General features: G+C 34.9%; 1 pseudogene; it reads left to right on the top strand.

Moving 5' to 3' along the window:
* Positions 1–20,269, top strand: part of LOC107565983 (importin-11-like) — a 185,769-nt pseudogene that overhangs the window by 63,739 nt on the left and 101,761 nt on the right.

The raw sequence follows: 20,269 nt of genomic DNA, 5'->3' as shown, positions 1-20,269 counted from the left end.
GTATGGTTCGGTATGTGCTATGTTTAGGGAAAAACTATACTGTCAAATAAAAATAAAGAAAATAAGAATAATCTATCTAACTACAAACAACAGCACAAATAAATACAATAAATTAAAGATACAAATAAAATAAACAGTGATTTTCAGTTTTTTTTAAGGTAGGTCTAACAGTTTTCAGGTACAGAAATTGAATAAAGTAATGAAATGTAAAACAGCACTGCATATTTGACTGTATAAATTAAAGATTAATCTTTATTAAAGTTACAAAAGCTATTCAAGCAAGAGCAGTGAGTTATTTCTTTGTTGTTGCTGTTTGATTAATATTAAGAAAGTGCTGTCATTTTAAGAGAATGCACTGATCCAGTGCACTGACATAGTACGTTCAGTCGGCTATGTCTGCTATAGGATACTTACCAAGAGGGCATTTTGACATCATTTTTGTGTGAATTTGTCCATTTAAACACAATACTTCAGAGAAAGCTTAATATTTGCGGGTGTTCTGAGGCGCGGGTTTGCACGCTTTGGATGAGCGCACGCACAAATCTTCTCACTGCTCGCACGAGCTCGCGTCCTCTGGCTCTTCAATGTTTAAACTGGCAAAGCTTAAACGAGTTTAGTTTAAACACAGATATCAACGTGTGCTGTTCAGGTTCCATCAGCACCCGGGTGATGATGGAATAAATGAGGGCTCATATTCCTGCATAAGGCATTCGCATTGAACAAGAGTGAATGGTTTGTCCACGGTTTTTTTTTCATCGCCTTAAACACAGATATCAACGTGTGCTGTTCAGGTTCCATCAGCACCCGGGTGATGATGGAATAAATGAGGGCTCATATTCCTGCATAAGGCATTCGCATTGAACAAGAGTGAATGGTTTGTCCACGGTTTTTTTTTCATCGCTGTTGTTGTAATGTATTGGGAAGCCAGAATGCGCATCCATCAACAGAAACATATATTAGTTTGTTTTACGTGTTATTTATAGCAAACCATATTACAGATTACAGATGTTATATTTAAGTTGAACCACGGTCCTAGCGCGTGCCGAACCGTGTGTCGAACCGTGTGTGATACCATACGGTTCGATTTTTTTCCACGAACCGTTCCACACAGTACAGTATATATGGTATCACACACAAACAAACTGTGGCGGGTTACAATACATGGTCAACCATGTGATCTCTTGGTTTGAATTTAGATTTTTGGCTAGAAAGTTGCAGACTGGTCCAGACTTTATGCTACAAGTCAAAAGTCTAGCGATGCTGCCCCATCCTGTTTAAGTAGGCGTCTTTTGGCCAGAATAAGTTGCAGTCTGGACCAAATTATGCTGATAGTCTGGTTATGTGTGAATACATTTTAATCAGACGGCATCTTATTGTCTGAGCAAGTGATTCTTGGCAAGAATAAACTGCAGACTGGACCACATTTTATGCTGATCAAAACTGTCAAAGTTTGGGTTGGCAGATTGTTCCGAACTAAAACTTTACCACCAACTTTAGTTGGTTATAAATATCCGTTCTTCATATGCTTTCAAAGCAAATATGCACATTTGCAAAAGAGTCACAGTGAAAACTTTGTTTCTCATCATGCTTGCTTCATTATAATGGCTTGTTGCTCATTAAAGGTGTGTAATTGAAGAAACGTTGCTGTGCTTTGTGTGTGTGTTTAAGAGCACAGCATGGCAGGGCTTGTATGATGACTCAGCTGTTTGAAAACGGTAATGAAGGGTACTTGAAGCTGTTTTCATTACAAGTCCCTCTGCTGGAGGCCTAATTGTCATTGAACAATAAGCTGTCATAAACAGATACTTTCAGCCTTTCAATGCTTGTGTTCATGACAAATTTAAGAGAGACAGCCCACAAGAAAAAAAGAGACAAGAGTCTCCTTTTATAGAGCTTCACTTCCCTACCCTTCTTTTTGACACAGACAAGACTGAGGTTATCAGCAGTCTTTGAGTGACGTCCCCTGCTATAGTCTGTTTTGACGTGTCTGAGCTGCAGCCACTTGACAGCAGCCCTCTTTAAAATCAATCATTCACTGTGAATAGAGGCAGAGTTTTATGGTCAGCATCTTTCAGGCCTACTGAGAATATATTTATTTTTTTCCCTCTTGAAGTGATTCAAATACAAAATAGGCATATACGCATACATGAATGTATGCAAGTGGAGGTCATAACTAAATCACAAAATTCAATTTTCAGTGCGACACAGTCACGGCGCACTTGATACATTTAATAGTTCTTTCTCCAGTCGTACAACGGCAGGAACTCTGTCCTCTGTCCCCTTTTTCCATTTTTGTAAGATGTGTTTTTCACAGTAATAATATAAAGATTGTCCTGGGGGACCATGCTGTGAAAACCCCTCGAGTTTTTCCTTTTTAGGTCTGACATTTTATTTCTTGAAAGATTGAGCAGAACATTGGCAAAAAGTTGCATAAGTCTGATGTGATTCATTAACCACTTTTAGACACTACCTCAGGCATGCATACAGTACAAAGTATGTCATGTGCCAAACTCTTGAAGGATTATATTACCAAACAAACAACGCAAGCAATTTCCTATGACTGAGGATTTTCTTTCTGAATGTGTGTATATATCTATCTATCTATCTATCTATCTATCTATCTATCTATCTATCTATCTATCTATCTATCTATATTAATGTATTTTAATTCTATATTATCTCAAATAATAATTGTTAATATTAATATATAATAATGTAATGAATGCATAATATATAATAATGTAATAAATTACATTTAGCATTAGTAATCTACAGTATAATAAATATACATTTATGCATGTGTGTATGCGTGTATATGTGTGTGTGTGTATCTATCATGTGCATATATATTTTTATATAATACATTATATTTAACTTTAGTAATATACAGTAAAATAATAATTATAAAATGCATATGCATGTGTGTCTGTGTGTATGTAAGTGTGTGTGTGTGTGTGTGTGTGTGTGTGTGTGCGTGTGCATACATATATATATGTATGTATGTATATGTATGTGTGTAAAAGTCTTACGTTCATGGTTTAAATTATTTTACATTATATATTTGTTTACATATTTACATATTGATTTTTTTTCTCTTGTCCTTTCTTGTATCCATTTAGCTCATAACCTTCTTGCCACACTGCATATTAAATTCCTATTAAAACTGAATTAAAAGGATTTAATAGGAAAAGGAGGTCTCTTTGGAGACTCCTTAAACTAATAAGTGAACAGGAAGGTAAAGTGGCCTCGGCAGCAGGCCTCTTTACCTTTATTTGCATGTTTATATGTTGTGCTGTGCTCCGTTGAGAGTAATCACTGGCTACATGTCATTTAGCAGATGTGTTGTAGAGCAAACACAATGTTTTGATGCGTCATTACCTTAGAGTGGACTCATTATGACTCGCAGCTTGGCTAATATGTTTGATCTCTCTGTGGAGTGACCTTTATAGTTAATGTAATGAGGTGCTGGTGATATTAGTTGTGGTGGTTTCGGGTGCGACGCTGAAGTTTTTATCACCATCAGCTCTAATTACTCTATCGCTCACTGGCAAGCAGACGAAAGCAGCTTAAACCCCTGGCATGCTCCCTTACTTTTTATCAACACCAGTGGCACAGCAACCTGTTTCTCCAGAGATATTTTTTCCAAAAAAAAAGCCTTGAAATGATCCCTCCCAGACTCTCTTTTATTGTCTCCAGTGACCTGAGAGATCCCCGGGGCTCAGAGTCATGCCTGCTTTACTTTTGAGAACTGATCCTGCAAAAACCTTTCAAAACTGGGACTGGTTTTTGGTGGGAAATGCAGGTTCTTTGCAAAAGCAAGTACCCTGATTCGCTGCTTCTAATATATTTATTATTTTTTATTACTGCTTGAGTCTTATTTTGAATGTCCTCTATATTTATTCTTAATATTTATAAAATTTATCTGCAGACATCCATAAGAAAGTTATTCTGAGACAAAAGCTTGTAGATGTCTAGCACGCACTGTGGGGCGAGTAGGAGAGTGAGAGTTATTGACAAACATAAATCAATGTACAGATGGGTGAAAGCAGCAGACTCATATTTAAAAGTTATTAACCTACATTCTAAAATTCATCCTTCAAACTTTTGTCACCTATTGTTGAGGACGAATGAAAATGAATTGATTAAAGTGCAAATTGAACATAGAGAGCGGGGCAGAATAGCCAGGAAGTCATAGTATAGTATATTGCCATGTACGCATGAATATTCCACAAGCTGTACACCCTAAACCTCTTTAAGCTTTAATGAGAATGCATATCTTGATAGGGAAATTATGTGCATTTCAGTGTGGCCAATGAATAAACAATGATTATGCAAATTAACCATTGATTAGGTTATTGAGTGGGCATAAACTTGGAAATATATAAGGTGCCCTTGGATTCACTGCTGTATATGCTTTTTCTAAGACATGTAACGCTCAAATCAATTTCCACATGCATTTTAATTGTTTAATCTCGCAGTGTAGAGGTATCTAGGGGCATTCTGTAGGGGAGTGTGTTCGATCGTTCATGTGTGCATAATTTTAAGATCATTTGCATTTATTAAAGGAGGATTTTTTTGTTCATTCATATGAATGTTTGGAATTTTTTTACATTTATGATTATTATCTGCATATCTTTACAAAGAGCCCTCAGTGTTTTCTTCTGGACTTATGCCAGGGTTTCTGAACATAAAGTTTACTGCAAATCTCCTTTTGAATACTAACCTTATGTAAGTTTTCCTCCTGGGAAAACAGAAACCTTTAAGTTGTGCAGTATTCATGGAAATGAGAAAAGTTTAAAGTGTGCTGAATATAATATTCGAAGTGTAAAAGACAATTTGCGGACATCATCTCTATATTGTCTTACATCTGCAATTCCTTCTCAGATAAAAGAAGCTTTTTAAAGAATTTTGAAACCATTAACAGGACAATGCCCAGGAATGCTAATTTGGCATATTTTGTTTTTTAGGTACAAGTTGATCAGAAGGCAGGTGATCTGGCTGATTGGTGATTGGTGATCTCGGTGAAGTTCAAGCCGGAACTGCGGCCCCTGCTCTACAAGGTCATCCTCAGTCTCATGCAGGACCCCGACCTTGTGGTAAGTGAAGCTTACAGGATGTCCAGGTTTCTTAAAGGGATAGTCCAGCCAAAACACTAGTACTCTGTTATCATTTACTCCAAATCTGCTGGGCTTTCTTTTTTGTGCAATCGCAATGAATGTAAGCTGAGGCTTTCAAGCTTCAGAAAGTACATGAATGCACCATAAAAGTATCATAAAACAATACAAAATGATGTTATTCCTGCTCTAACTGTCCTTGCCAGGTTCACGAGAGAGGTAGCAATGTCTGGTTCATGAATTATTAATTCTATTCAGTTGAAGAATCAATTGGTCCAGTTCATAAAACTGGTCTGAATGATTCACTGACCACATTTATCATCCTCTTATGATGCTTTTTCCAGCTTTCAAGCTTCAGTTCCCACTGTCATTGCATGGAAAAGAGCGACAAGCTAATTTTTTAATCTCTACTTTTGTCTTCCTCAAAAGAATTAAGCACCTTATTATTATTTTCTGTATAATTTCCATGATTAATTAATATGTTGAATGTGAGAATCCCAAAGCAAGCTGGTGACTGCACACAGCCATATGTGGATTTAATTGTTATTTTAATATTATGTAAATACTATTATAGTTTATATTTTAATTATTAATTATCTTTAATTTTCATATTTTTAGTATATTAATAAATATTTTAGGAAACTATATTTAAATTTTAAATGTAGTAATTTAGTTGTATTCTTGTCATTTTTATTAGTTTTTGTTAAATATTACTGGGGTGTATTCCAGAAAGCACGGTTAACTTACCGTCAGCTAAACCCTGAACTTTCGTTTGATTAACCCCAAACCTTGCTTACTCGAGGTATGTGGTTCCAAAAACGCATCCGGGAGTAAGTTCATTCAACTCAGAGTATGTTCCTGGTTAAGACTCAATACATTCTCAACAGAGCGACGAATCGTCGAGTCACTATGGAAACGGACGCTAAGAAAAAGCGTGCCATGCTGTTTCTTTCTTCTTCTTTTGTCCAATGGTCGTTTACATGCTTAGTGCATATCGCCACCTAATCGATGGTTGTGCAATCGTTTTTATTTTTTTCCCGTTTAATCTTTAATAATATTAATTATATTGTTTGTTGAATGCTAATTATAAATGAAGTCATATCAGATATGTATTTGGATTTAGAATTTAGACATTATAGAAAATGCCAATAAAAACTAAAATGGTTTAGTGCAACGGGTTTCTTCGCAAATTTCTAGTAAAGTCAATTAATTCGGGTTAAAATTGTGCCCACTGAAGGCTCGTTGGTAGATCACACGTGCGCTGATAGCGCTGAAGTGAACTAACCCTGGAACATCAGAGTGTTTTCTGAGATATATTCAGAGAGGCTATATTACATATTGTAATATTATATAATGTTGTGCGCTATCTGTCACGCCTACTGAAGGCTCGTCAGTAGATCATCACACGTGCGCTGATAGTGCTGAAGTGAACTAACCCTGGAACATCAGAGTGTTTTCTGAGATATATTCAGAGGTCAAGTTACTATGGTTACTTACATACCCTGAAAGTAACCTCCGATTCTGGAACCGAAAGCTGAGGTTATCCGCTCGCTTATCCTCAAACATACCCAGGTATGTCACATAACCTGCTTTTTGGAATATCCCCCTGTTTAGGATTAGTTTATTTTTATTTCAGTTTCTTTTTTATTTTGGTATTTTATTTGTTTCCAGTTATTAATTTGAGTGCTTTAGCTTATTTCAGTTAATAGCCAAGGCAACTTCTCTGTATGTTTTTAGCTAATATTTATATTTTAGCTTAATTTCAGCTAATAAAAACGTTTTTAAGATTTTATGTTTTATATATTTAGTTTTAGTTAATGATAATAACCCTGATGTGATGTTATGCAGGAGAGCAGTCATGAATTTCCAATGAGCATTACCAATTATTGACTTGCTTTCTTAGCATTGAAAGTCTTGACAAATCACCCATTGGTTCAAATCAATATTGTCTTCCCCAATTAGGAATACTTGAGGACTCTGATTAGCCGCATTGTCTTGCGGTAAATAATGAGAGACCATCATTAGATGCCAGCTTACGAACAGCACCATTAATCAGCAGCACCAGTGGGTAATCACTAATATGACTGCCAGTGACCAAACGCACCCTCCAGTCTGTAGCTTAGCCACATTTAGTTCAAAATCTATTTCATGTGCACTGTGAGAACCTTTTATGGTTTGTTTTGGCAACTGCTGTTCAATAGTGTTTCCTCTTCTCATTGGATATTCAGATATGTAGGTTCATGCAGTTAAATGCATTGACAGAATTGACTGCCTGTGCAGTTATTTATTTAATTTTTGGTTTTAGAGGTGACTCTTTAAGGGGGGTTCATTTAGAGACTAAATTTCTCAAGGGAATTTATCCAGCTGACGATATTCGCGTGCTGTACTATAGTGTGCTAACAGAGACTGTCAGCATGGTAAAACCCTGTCTGAGAGTGCTCTAAATTCCCTACTATTACAGCACAGCGTCTGTACTCATCAGAGCAGCGCAGTTGTAACACATTCATTGCCTTCAACAATAACTTTCAAGACAGTTACTGTCTGATCTCAGATAGCCAGCTGTGAGCAGTGTCCCCATTATTTTGCATAATCTTTCTTTTGTGGAGACTGTGATAGGCTAAATATCAATAACCTTTTATTGCACAAAACTGTTCAATCTCCTTCAGTTAATGTTGAGTTTTTAATTGCTGGTGTTTGTACTCAACAGATGGAGTTCTTTAGCCATCTAAAATGTGTCTCAAACTGCTTGAAAATATCTAGTTTTGCACATCCTTAATAATGTTAATGTGGTAAAAATATATTTATATGCCTCTAGGATGTCAGCAATAGCTATTGGAATTCAGCTTATGCAGACAGATGTTGGTGAGAATCCTTTCTTGTTGGTATTATCGGAGACTGAAAATGGAATGAAGGCTTTATCAGCTGGACACGTTCATTCGGTGATGGAGAGAGAGGAAAATTATCACAGAAGTGTTTTTGGGATTTCTTCGAACGTTCAAGGCGAAGGACGATCCACAAATCATTTTAATTTCCATCAACCTGATTGGAATTTTGATTGCTGTCGCTGGCTACGAAATGCTGCGTTCTAAAATGGGGACGGCAACAGGAAATCATCCAACCATTTTATCTAGGTTTAACTCCTACCTGTTGTCCATTCCTGGCTTGATTACATTTACATTTAAGGCATTGATTACGGAACAGTATGCACCTCTGTCATCATAGTACTGGTGGAGAAAGTTATTACTGTGCAGCACTTAGCATGAAGATGAATATGCTCTAGGGGTGGGCAGTATGATCAATCTTATATCGCTGTATGCATAGTTTTATATCATGGTAACTGCATAAATCACAATATATTTATTTTTGCAGGAAATTAAATGTAAATGTTAAAATCTAAGACTACTAGCTAAAATGTTTCTACTTAATTTTTTTTTAAATTGCATTTTTTAATTAGAAATTATAGTATTGTCACAATTTTTCACAAATATTCTATTAAATGTCTCCCTTTAAAGACTATCCAAAATTAATATGATCAGTTTCACAAATTTTCATATTTGATTTGTGACTTGGTGCAGAATCTTAAAATATTTCTTATTTTATATATATTTTTTGTTTTATTTATTTTTACATGTTGTTCTATTTAAAGGTTTTAATTAAATTTTAAATACTAGATTGTCAATGTGAAATCCAATGCACATTAGATTAAGTAATGCCTGATGCAACTAGTTAGTAATTTTAGTGTTAACTTATTATCTTAAACTAAAATTCTCTAATATCACTTTATGAATAGTTTTATATCATGATAACTGCATAAATCACAATGTAGTTATTTTTCCAGAAAGTTAAATGTAAATGTAAAAGTCTAAAATTACTAACATTAACATTACTAAAATTAATGACATTCAATTTTTCACAAAAATTCAATTAAATAAAAGAATGTTGGGTAACACTTCTATGAAGCCCATATTTATAATACATTATAAGGGTATTCTTAAGGCATTATAATGAATACATAATGCATTATAAAAACCCTTATAATATGTTATATCATCTTATGAATATTCAGAAGAACAGTTTTAATGTTTTATAATATTTAATTATTTGTGGTTATAGCTTTTAAGAGTATGATGATTTATAACACACAGTGAACATGTTGCATCCACTTAAGTTACAATGGATTATATTTCTCATAGTTATAATGTATTATAAGTCTCATATCTTGCCATCTTTCTTATGCTACTTTACTTAAAGCCATCAAATACCACTTATAAGTATTGTAATACTAATAATAATATAATTTTTTTTCTCAAACAGCCATAAGATCAGATATCAGATCAGATGAATGTGTAATAAGACATATTTGCTTTTAACTATTTTTTAAAGTAATATCAGTTTGATTATTTTGACGGTTCCCCAACAGGCAAACTGACTATAAGTAACTTTGCAAATATGTTAACATTCTACCAACCCCTAACCTTAACCTAAGCCTACTAATACTCTAATGAGAGTTAGGTTGACATGTAGTTGCAAAGTTGCTTATAGTCAATAGACTAGGGGGACCATCAAAATAAAATGTAACCTAACATATAAACATTGCATTTTTTTTCAGTTGAAATTATTAACTAGCTCACATCAAAATTAATATTAGCCTCACAGGGAACACTCAAATAACACTCCACACCTAACCACAAGATGTAGTAAGATACCGTGCAGATCTTAAATAAACAATGTCAAGAGTCCATTATATGCAGAGTATATATAGTCCATTATAAATGTAAAAATAGATTTTATATGGTGTTCATTGTTATAAATAATCATAATCTTAAAACTTATAACCACAAATGTGTAAGCATTATAATGCATTATAATTGTTGTTATGATTATTTATAAGATGATATAACATATTCTAAGGTCTTTTATAATGCATTATGCATTCTTTATAATGCCTTAAGAATACCCTTATAATGTGTTATAAATATGGGCTTCATAGAAAGTGTTACTGAATGTTTTACTGTTTGGTATGTCCCTCCTTTACTAAAATGACAGCAATATGAGCAAGTCGAGTCTCCTTTTAGTTTTATACAAAACAGATTGTTCAGCACTTTAGACAATTTAGATTGATCCAAAGCAGCCTCAAACAGTATTGCACAGTAAAGTAGCAGAATCAGTGATACAAATTCAAAAATGAGACAAATCCAAATTCTATTGAATCTTAATTCTGCTGATCAGTGTCACAAATGATCATATTTGTGACGTAGTGCAGATTTTTAAATATTTCTTATTCATTTTATATAATTTCATTGTGTGTGATTGTTATTTAGTTAAAGGTTTAAATTACATTTTAAAAACTAGATGGTCATTGTGGAGTCCAGTACATTAAATTAAGTAATGTCAATAACTTTTGTTTTGAATCATAATAACTCATCTCATTTTCTTTACTTATTTTGGACACGTCCCACTCTGTAGTTTCATATTCCATGTTTTTCTCAAATAGCATGTAAATAGTGTAACACAGTCCTGCCCATTCATAATCCATGTGGATTTTTCTGGCATCGTGCTGTTTACGCCGTCATACTGCCCGGCCTTACTATGTACTTATTTATTCATTGATCTGTTCATTGTATTTATGGAAGCCGGTGTAGCCTAAGCACCAATGCAGATGTGCGGCCCACTCTCTCATGTCATATCGCCCCTGCAGGCTCCACAGGCTCAGCAGATCCAGTTTAAATATTTAAGTTGTGGAGATGACAGACCATTAGCATGCTGTTCAAATGTCTGAGAGCTCCCTGCCGAGCACACTCGCTTGGGTTTTTGTGTATGTATTTACGTGCGTGTCACGGGAAATTGGAGTCAGAGAGCGCTGGAACAAGGCAAACCACGGGCTTACCAAACACTATTAACTCTCCTTCAGCTGTGCAGCTGCTAGGTACGTGTGACAGGGAATCCAAATAAAGTTTACATGTTTAATATTAACTTATCAAACCGAGTAAAAAAACAGCTCCATTTCAGTCAGCTGACTCATCCAGAGAGGGAATGGCGAACAAATATTATTGAACGATGGAAAACGGAACAAACTGAGAAGGCCGATAAGAAATTTATTTAATGTATTTCACATTTCATTGCATACGTGTCAGGCATTGAAATGTTGTCGCGTCTCAGGGGTGAGGCGTTTATAGCATTTCTCAAGTCTCTTGAGATTGTTCAATTTTGGCTTCTTACTTTGGGAGCAGCGTTTTTATGGTGTAGCATTAAAGGGATAGTACACCCAAACATGAAAATTCTGTCATTATTATTTATTGACCCTCATGTCATTCCAAACCTGTATGACTTTCTTCTTCGGGACACAAAAGAAGATATTTTCATGCTCTGAAAGTTATTAGGGTCCAATTTGGCTGTTTTGAACTCCATTGCAGTGTTTCCCACATAATTTCACATTTAAATGCATCAATCTGGTGTACTATGAAGAGCCCCAACCCCCTGTTTGAATAGAGTATGAAGTCTTTTTATTGACTTGTAACTAGACTTTAAAGTGGACTCAAACTTCTTTTTAGTTTTAATTGTGTCTCAGTCCACATCACTTTGACACTGGTGTTTTAGAAAGCCAAAAAAAATAATAAATAATAATTTAAACAATAAAATAGTAATACAATTCTTATTATTTTATCCCCAAGACAGTAATAAATTACTATTGTAATAAAACTGCACTGTAAAATAAATGTAAATGAAAAATTAATATTTCATAATACAAATAGTTTTTTTTTTACTTTACTGTAGTAAAATGACATTATTTTGATTTCTTCTCTTGCAAGGGTTAAACCTTCAAGCTTTTATTTTGCTGTAAATCTGCAGTTTCTTTGAGAACAGTTTTACAAATGTGTCTCTTTACAAATCCAGTGAATTGATCCATCCATAAAAATGCTTGAAATTATGTGAGCACATGCAGAAATGGAGTTTAGGGTTATTTAGTGTGACCCGAGCCACTCCGAGATGCTTGAAAACATCGGATCATGAGCTGCTTGCATATAAGGACACGGTGCCATGTATAGAATTTTTATTTTTGGGTGAACTAATCATTTAAATGCAACTTTTGGCTAAAGTTTTTATCTGCAGCTGTAACCAAAATACATTTTAACCAGCAAGCAGATGGCTACTAAACAGACTTTACAAATTAGCGTGCTCTACATTCATAGTTTTCCACAAACACGCGTTGTCTATGAGCGAGGTGAGCCGTCAGCGCTCTAGAGGTGCTGTCATGTCAGTGTGCAGACGTGCAGTGTAAGTAATCTTGACAATTGCCGTGGGGCCCGGAGGCTCCAGGCAAAGATGAACTACTCTTACACGGCTCCAACATATCAACAACTCTGGAGATTTCCTTCTGCTTAGAAAACAACCCATCGGTCATTTCCTGACTTCAATTAAAGCTTCACGAGTCCAGAAATTCAAGGCCAGGCCAATCAACCACCATTAAAATAATGACAAGTTGTGGTCTGTGTGGTTTTGATTTCAGTGTGAGAGGTTGCAAATTCCAACTTTGTGGATTCCATTTTTTAACAACCAATTAAAGTTATATTTGTTTGTCAGAATGTGTTTTGCAGGAACATTTTATTTATGTCCTATACAAAGTAAATCCAAGGTATTCTGGTTAATCACAGATCCAAAATGGTCCAGTATGTAATCTATATGTTGTTAAAATATTTTGTTTTGTTATAATACAGATACAGATATATGGAAGAGGATTAAGGCCAATCAATAATAAAAAAATAAATCTCGAGATTAAAGTCATTATAATGCGGGATTAAGCTCATAAAATTTTATGCTTAGGTGTGTGCGAAGTTTGGCCAGTTCAGAAATGAGGGACCTCACCAGAGTTGGAGACAGAGGAGCTCTCGTGCCTCCAGGAGCTTTTAACACAGCAGTAGATCATTTATCTTACATGTTTCAACATTGCCCGAACTCTATTATGCAAAGGAAATGAGATTGGGCTACTTCTATTTCATGGTTTGTCAGCTTGAAAAGAATAGACTAATCGCTTTCATATGCACGCAGCCTCATACATATATACAACTTGTATTTGCAGATACTGTACACTCGCGCAGCAGCCCTCGATTGCACTGGGGAAAAACCACCTTCTCTTTATTGTTTTGATGTCTAATTATCCATGCCAATGTTTTTGTTTTGTATCATCAGTTATTAGGGATATTGAAATGTTTATCTCATCAACAAGCTTGATGACTCAAAATTAAGTTTTTAATTTTGTCAGTAATAATGAAAATAAGCTGAAAAGAATTGTCATGACAAAATAGATTCAATTATTTGAATTAAAAAAAATTTAATATGAGGAGAGCCAAAATAACACTTTGAGTTATTAAAAATGTGTTTAGAAGGGAAAAAATGAAGAGAGAATGAGATTGAGATGCTTAAGAGGAAATAGCTAAATACCAGGAAACTTATTATATTATATTATATTTATTATATTATATTACAGGCACGGCTCACATGTAAGGGCAGGTATATTCACCAAAATATTCACCCAAAACATAGACCTCGATATAAACTGAATAAATAATAAGCTTAAATCTTAAAAGCATTCTGCAACAAATATTTTTCAGATTTTCTTGACAATTTTAAGTCATAAAATGCATTGGACATATTAAATTTGATTGCAAGCTTCAGCAGGCACGTAAAATTATACTAAGTGGGGCAGTCGTGCCGGTGTCCTCCTGAACTCAACAGCGCCCCCTAAATTTTACAATGTAAGTCTGGTGAAAAGTGGAATTGCAGTACACTAATTGAGAGCTGTTTGGGCAATTTTGAGACTGCTCTGCTTATTTTCGCATTACCTTAGCTCGATCCAGACCAAGACAATACGTTACGATTCACCTAAATTAATGGTCCGGAGCCACTACTGTTCTATTCTATTATATTATCACATATTTCACATTGCCGGTGTCCTCCTGAACTCAACAGCGCCCCCTAAATTTTACAATGTAAGTCTGGTGAAAAGTGGAATTGCAGTACACTAATTGAGAGCTGTTTGGGCAATTTTGAGACTGCTCTGCTTATTTTCGCATTACCTTAGCTCGATCCAGACCAAGACAATACGTTACGATTCACCTAAATTAATGGTCCGGAGCCACTACTGTTCTATTCTATTCTATTATCACATATTTCACGTTCTATTTATATCACATTGATAACAGTGCTTACAATAAATTATTATAGTTGTTAAAATGTAATTAATTTTGTAAGTATGTATTTTGTGACAACGATTTTTCAAAAATTGTGCGTGTATACTTTCAAAAGTATACTTGTTTACCAATAGAACGACAATATCAGTGAAGAGCTTACTGAAATATGAAAAAATGGGTAATTATGACTTGTTGATAGAAAATGTTATTGTGTATCTGTAAAGCATTATGGATTCATTAAGTGCTTTTTTAAAGACTATATTTTTTATTTCATATGCATTTGGTAAAAATTCGATTTTAAAATGTGTGAAAATAACATGTCGAATATTGACTACATTGATAGGACGTTTTCTTCAAAGCACAAAAACTGTAGCTAAAACAAAAAACTGTTAAAAATGCACAATTCATGGATCTGTGTTTGCGTGGGAAGTCTTGTGGGGGAATTACTGCGGAAGCTGTGTCTTCTGCGATTGCTTGTGGAGACTAATAGCTATTATTCACCAGCTTCTCCATTCAGACGAGCAGAAGAAAGCAGGATTAGACGCTCATATCCATAACAGAGGCAAGCTGAGCAGACTGATAACAGTGATGCAGGCAGAACCTTTGGGTGAGCAGACTCATGTTGATCGACCGCTCTGGTTGGCCAGGTAGCACATGGACCCATCCGGCATCCGCAGGCAGGCGTCTACCTCGTTAAAGAGTTACTGTCACAGAATTCCATCTCCTCACTCATAATTCTCTCATATCTACTGGGTGGGTGCTCTGTACTCTGGCAGGGAGCGGAGTGCTTTATTTTCAGTCGGTGTTTGATGTTTTATGCTGCAGATGCCTCTGAGAGAGAAGGCGGCCCTGCTTATCTCTGCTTTTATTCCTCTGTAGAATATGTAAGCCCTCCTAAACCCATTTCAATGAAGATGGATTGAATTTGGTAACTGTCGACATGTTTTTTTTTTCTAGCTGACGTATTGTTTCTGGTAGTTACATGCTTTACAACCTGTCATTTAGCAATGAAAGTGCTTAGAAAATAGCAGGTTTTGTGTGTCTAATTTGGTGCCTAAATAGGAGCATAAATGAAGTGCAAACTGTACCATCTGTGCGGCGCTGCTCTTACAGTCTTCTACGAGTACAGCTGTAGCCCCCTAGAGACTTACGGGATGTTCACACTGTCAGTTTCTGTATACAAAATTGCACACTTGCCTCTAACAAGAATTATTTGGTTACACTTTATTTTAATAAGGTGTCCTTGTTTCAATGACAATCACGTTGTCAGTCATTGACAATCACATTGTTAAAAAGGCCCAGCAGAGGTTGTATTTCCTTCGCCAGCTGAGGAAGTTCAACCTGCCACAGGAGCTGCTGAAACAGTTCTACTCCGCCATTATTGAATCCGTCCTCTGCACTTCTATAACTGTCTGGTTCAGCTCAGCTACCAAATCTGACCTCAGAAGACTACAGAGGGTAGTCCGGACTGCTGAGCGAATCATTGGTACAACCCTCCCTTCTCTCCAAGAACTGTACTCATCCAGAGTGAACAAAAGGGCTGGCAGAATCACTCTGGACCCCTCACATCCAGCACACTCCCTCTTTGAACTGTTGCCATCTGGTCGACGCTACAGAGCTCTGAGCACCAGAACGACCAGACACAGGAACAGTTTCTTCCCTCAGGCAATCCATCTTATGAACATTTAAAGGGGTCATTTGATGTTGCTAAAAAGAACATTATTTTGTGTATTTAGTAGAATGAAATGTGTTTATGCGGTTTAAGGTTAAAAAAACACATTATTTTCCACATACTGTACATTATTGTTTCTCCTCTATGCCCCGCCTTTCTGAAACGCAACGATTTTTACAAAGCTCATCAGTCTGAAAAGCGAGGTGTGCTCTGATTGGCCAGCTATCCAGTGCGTTGTGATTAGCCAAATACCTCAAACGTGTGACGGAAATGTTACGGCCCTTTACCATATTGTGATGCCCTGTCCGGCCGGAGAGACGAGACAAAAACAATGAAACACACAGCGTCTTCACGACATGGCGGCAGCAACAACAATACTACAGCAAGAATAAAAGTTACTCCTTCTTTCTTTGCGTGAACATTTGGACAGCGTTATGCAAATCTTCCCACATCGTGACATAGACATGTGGGGGCGTGTTAGAACGAGCCATTTTAGGTAGGTGTGGTTGACTCTTAACTTTTATAAAGAATGTCTCTTTGGATTTGAGACTTTAGTCTTTGCAACTTTACAGATCTTCTTTATGCACCAAGAGCTTGTAACACTCCAAAGAGAAAGGAAAAATTTAAATTGCATCATATGACCCCTTTAACAATAAACGTGGAACACACAACACTATTATACATTATTTATTTAACGTGCATACTCATTTACATTTCAGATTTGCACATATCATACATGTACATACATAATTGTCTATATTATATATTGTGTTTTTGCTATTTTGTACTCTGTCTATTTTGTATGTTTGTATATTATTCTTTTTATTATCTGTGTCCTGTCTTGTCACTGTCATTCTGTTGCACTGTGGAGCTTCTGTCACTAAAACAAATTCCTCGTATGTGTAAAAATACACGGCAATAAAGCTCATTCTGATTCTGATTGTTTCCCTGTTACAGTGTAATTATTAAATTATGTACTGAGTAATATTAGCTCACAGCATGTACTTATTATAGGGTTATGGTTTGGTTTAAGGTTAGTTTCCTGTAATTATGCTAAATAAAAGAAAACAAGTAGATTAGAAAAAGAATAGAGAAAGCTAGTGTTTTTAAAGAAAACAAGCAGTTAGAAAATGAATAGAGAGTGCAAGTGTTAGGGTCAAGTCAACAAATAGATAAAATAGAAGTGTTAGAGTGTTAGAGTCAGAGGTTCAAATAAAGATGGAAGACATGTGTTTTTAGCATTTGAAGATGGCCATGTAAAATATAAAATATTTCCATATTCACAAATATTACAATCCTGGCTGATACATATAAACTGAGAATAATTTTCTTGTTATTACCAATGACCAGTAAATGTATATTATTAAAATTCTATATTGATTTGTCTATATATATATATATATATATATATATAGACAAATATTTAGAATATTAGATTACTGTATATATTTTTGAAGGATCATGTGACACTGAAAACTATATATACAGTTGTCAGTGTCACATGATCATTCGAAAATCATGCTGAAAACATTAATGTTAATTAATATTTTTGTGGAAACTGATTTTTTTTTTAGGTTTTTTAACAGTAATATAAATATTCTAAATATTTGTCAATATTATATCAAATCAATACAGAATTTTAATAATAAACATTTACTGGTCATTGTTAATAACAAGAAAACTATTATCGGTTTATCTGTATCAGCCAGGATTGTAGAATATGGGTCACTTGCACAGCATTTATTATATATACTGTATTAGTGTATTAAGGATTATGTACGACCACAAAATAATATAAATTTGCTATGAAATATAAACATAAAAGGAATTTACCATTAATTAAATATCGGTGAAATATCTGTTAACGATCGTTAATTAACTATCAATGAACATGAACAAAGAATAAACATTTGTATTTTATGTATTTAACATTAACAAAGCATGCTGTTAAAAAATATTGGTCATAGTTCATGTTAACTAATGTATTAAATAATGTTAACATGACACCTTATTATAATGTTACCTAAATATCCAGTATCGTCTGTTACCAATAAATGTCAAATGTTTAATATTGTACCAATATGGTATTGTGCATCGCATACTGTTATTTCTTTAGTATATACAACAACAGAGTTAACAATATTGAGTTTCCAGCATTTCCATTAACATGAATGACAGCGACCATTGGTGATGCAACAAAGCAGCTGCCAGCTGTAAACAGACTTTAAATGAAAGAACTATCCAAAGATGAATCAAACCAAAATGTCTTTGTTGTCCGCTTGGGTCTTTGTCAGTTAACTACTTAATAAATGCATTGCTCAAGGCCATTGGCTATTACTCAGAAAATTGCTTGATTGTTAAGTTTGATGTGTTGGGGAAATTTAATCATCTCCTGCTATAGCTCGTTATAAACCTGTTTGTGGAGCGCAGCATGCTGTCCCATCAGCCTGTGTAATAGATCATTGTGAGAGGGTGGCAGGGTCTGTCATTAGCCACCTGCTTGAGTCGTACTCTTTATGTGATCCTTGCTAACACCCTCAGGCTCTTCCGTTATCCCATACCGGCACGACCTTTTAATGATGTTAATTTTGTTTTGGTTACAGGCTAACTCTCAAGATTTATATGTTGAGGAAACTTGAGTAGGCTTAGAGGTCTCTTGTCAACATGTACCACACTGATTTAAGGTGAAATTAATGGCTGTCCTTTAAAAGAGTTCTTTGAAGGTGAAGCGTGTAAAATAGTTTCTCCTAGCCCAGTTTAGTGTGCAGAGAAAACTATAAGTAAGCCACCTGTACGCAGACTTCCTGAAGTGGGCCGCAGTGTACTGTACTCTGGTCAACCAGGGGTTGGCTGACCACCTGAGTTTAGGGTGGAACTACATGTTTGATTGAACATTGACAGATGGGGATGGGTCGAAAGTGATGGTACAGAAGGGGTCTTGGGCAATCGCGTATACTACCGTTCAAAAATGTTGGTAATATTTGGTATTTTAAAAAGGCTGCATTTATTTAATTACTTAAAATGCAAATACAATAAAAGCAGTAACATTTTGAAATTGTGTAATTACGTTTAAATATAACTGCTCTCCATTTTAATATATTTAATAAATGTAAGTTTTTTGTGATGACAAAGCTGAAGTTTCAGCGGCCATTACTTCAGTCTTTAGTGTCACATGATCCTTCAGAAATCATTCTAATATGTTGATTAAATTAAGTTATTGCAAGTTAGTATCATTTTTAAATAATGACATTGATTTTTTTCCAAGATTCTTTGAATTGAAAGTTCAAGAGAAATCTTTTGTAATATTTAGTGCTGTCAAATGATTAATCGCATCCAAAATAAAAGTTTTTGTTTGCATAATATATGTGTGTGTTCTGTGTATATTTATTATGTATATATATAAATATACATACATACAGTATATATTTGCAATGTATTTAAATTTTTATATTTATATTAATTTAATTTATAAACTATTATCGGTTTATCTGTATCAGCCAGGATTGTAGAATATGGGTCACTTGCACAGCATTTATTATATATACTGTATTAGTGTATTAAGGATTATGTACGACCACAAAATAATATAAATTTGCTATGAAATATAAACATAAAAGGAATTTACCATTAATTAAATATCGGTGAAATATCTGTTAACGATCGTTAATTAACTATCAATGAACATGAACAAAGAATAAACATTTGTATTTTATGTATTTAACATTAACAAAGCATGCTGTTAAAAAATATTGGTCATAGTTCATGTTAACTAATGTATTAAATAATGTTAACATGACACCTTATTATAATGTTACCTAAATATCCAGTATCGTCTGTTACCAATAAATGTCAAATGTTTAATATTGTACCAATATGGTATTGTGCATCGCATACTGTTATTTCTTTAGTATATACAACAACAGAGTTAACAATATTGAGTTTCCAGCATTTCCATTAACATGAATGACAGCGACCATTGGTGATGCAACAAAGCAGCTGCCAGCTGTAAACAGACTTTAAATGAAAGAACTATCCAAAGATGAATCAAACCAAAATGTCTTTGTTGTCCGCTTGGGTCTTTGTCAGTTAACTACTTAATAAATGCATTGCTCAAGGCCATTGGCTATTAGTCAGAAAATTGCTTGATTGTTAAGTTTGATGTGTTGGGGAAATTTAATCATCTCCTGCTATAGCTCGTTATAAACCTGTTTGTGGAGCGCAGCATATCAGCCTGTCAGCCTGTGTAATAGATCATTGTGAGAGGGTGGCAGGGTCTGTCATTAGCCACCTGCTTG

This window comes from Sinocyclocheilus grahami, unplaced genomic scaffold, assembly GCF_001515645.1.
Source record: "Sinocyclocheilus grahami isolate Dianchi unplaced genomic scaffold, SAMN03320097.WGS_v1.1 scaffold1038.1, whole genome shotgun sequence".
In the NCBI taxonomy this organism is placed as follows: domain Eukaryota; kingdom Metazoa; phylum Chordata; class Actinopteri; order Cypriniformes; family Cyprinidae; genus Sinocyclocheilus; species Sinocyclocheilus grahami.
This window is presented reverse-complemented; position numbering and strand designations above follow the sequence as displayed.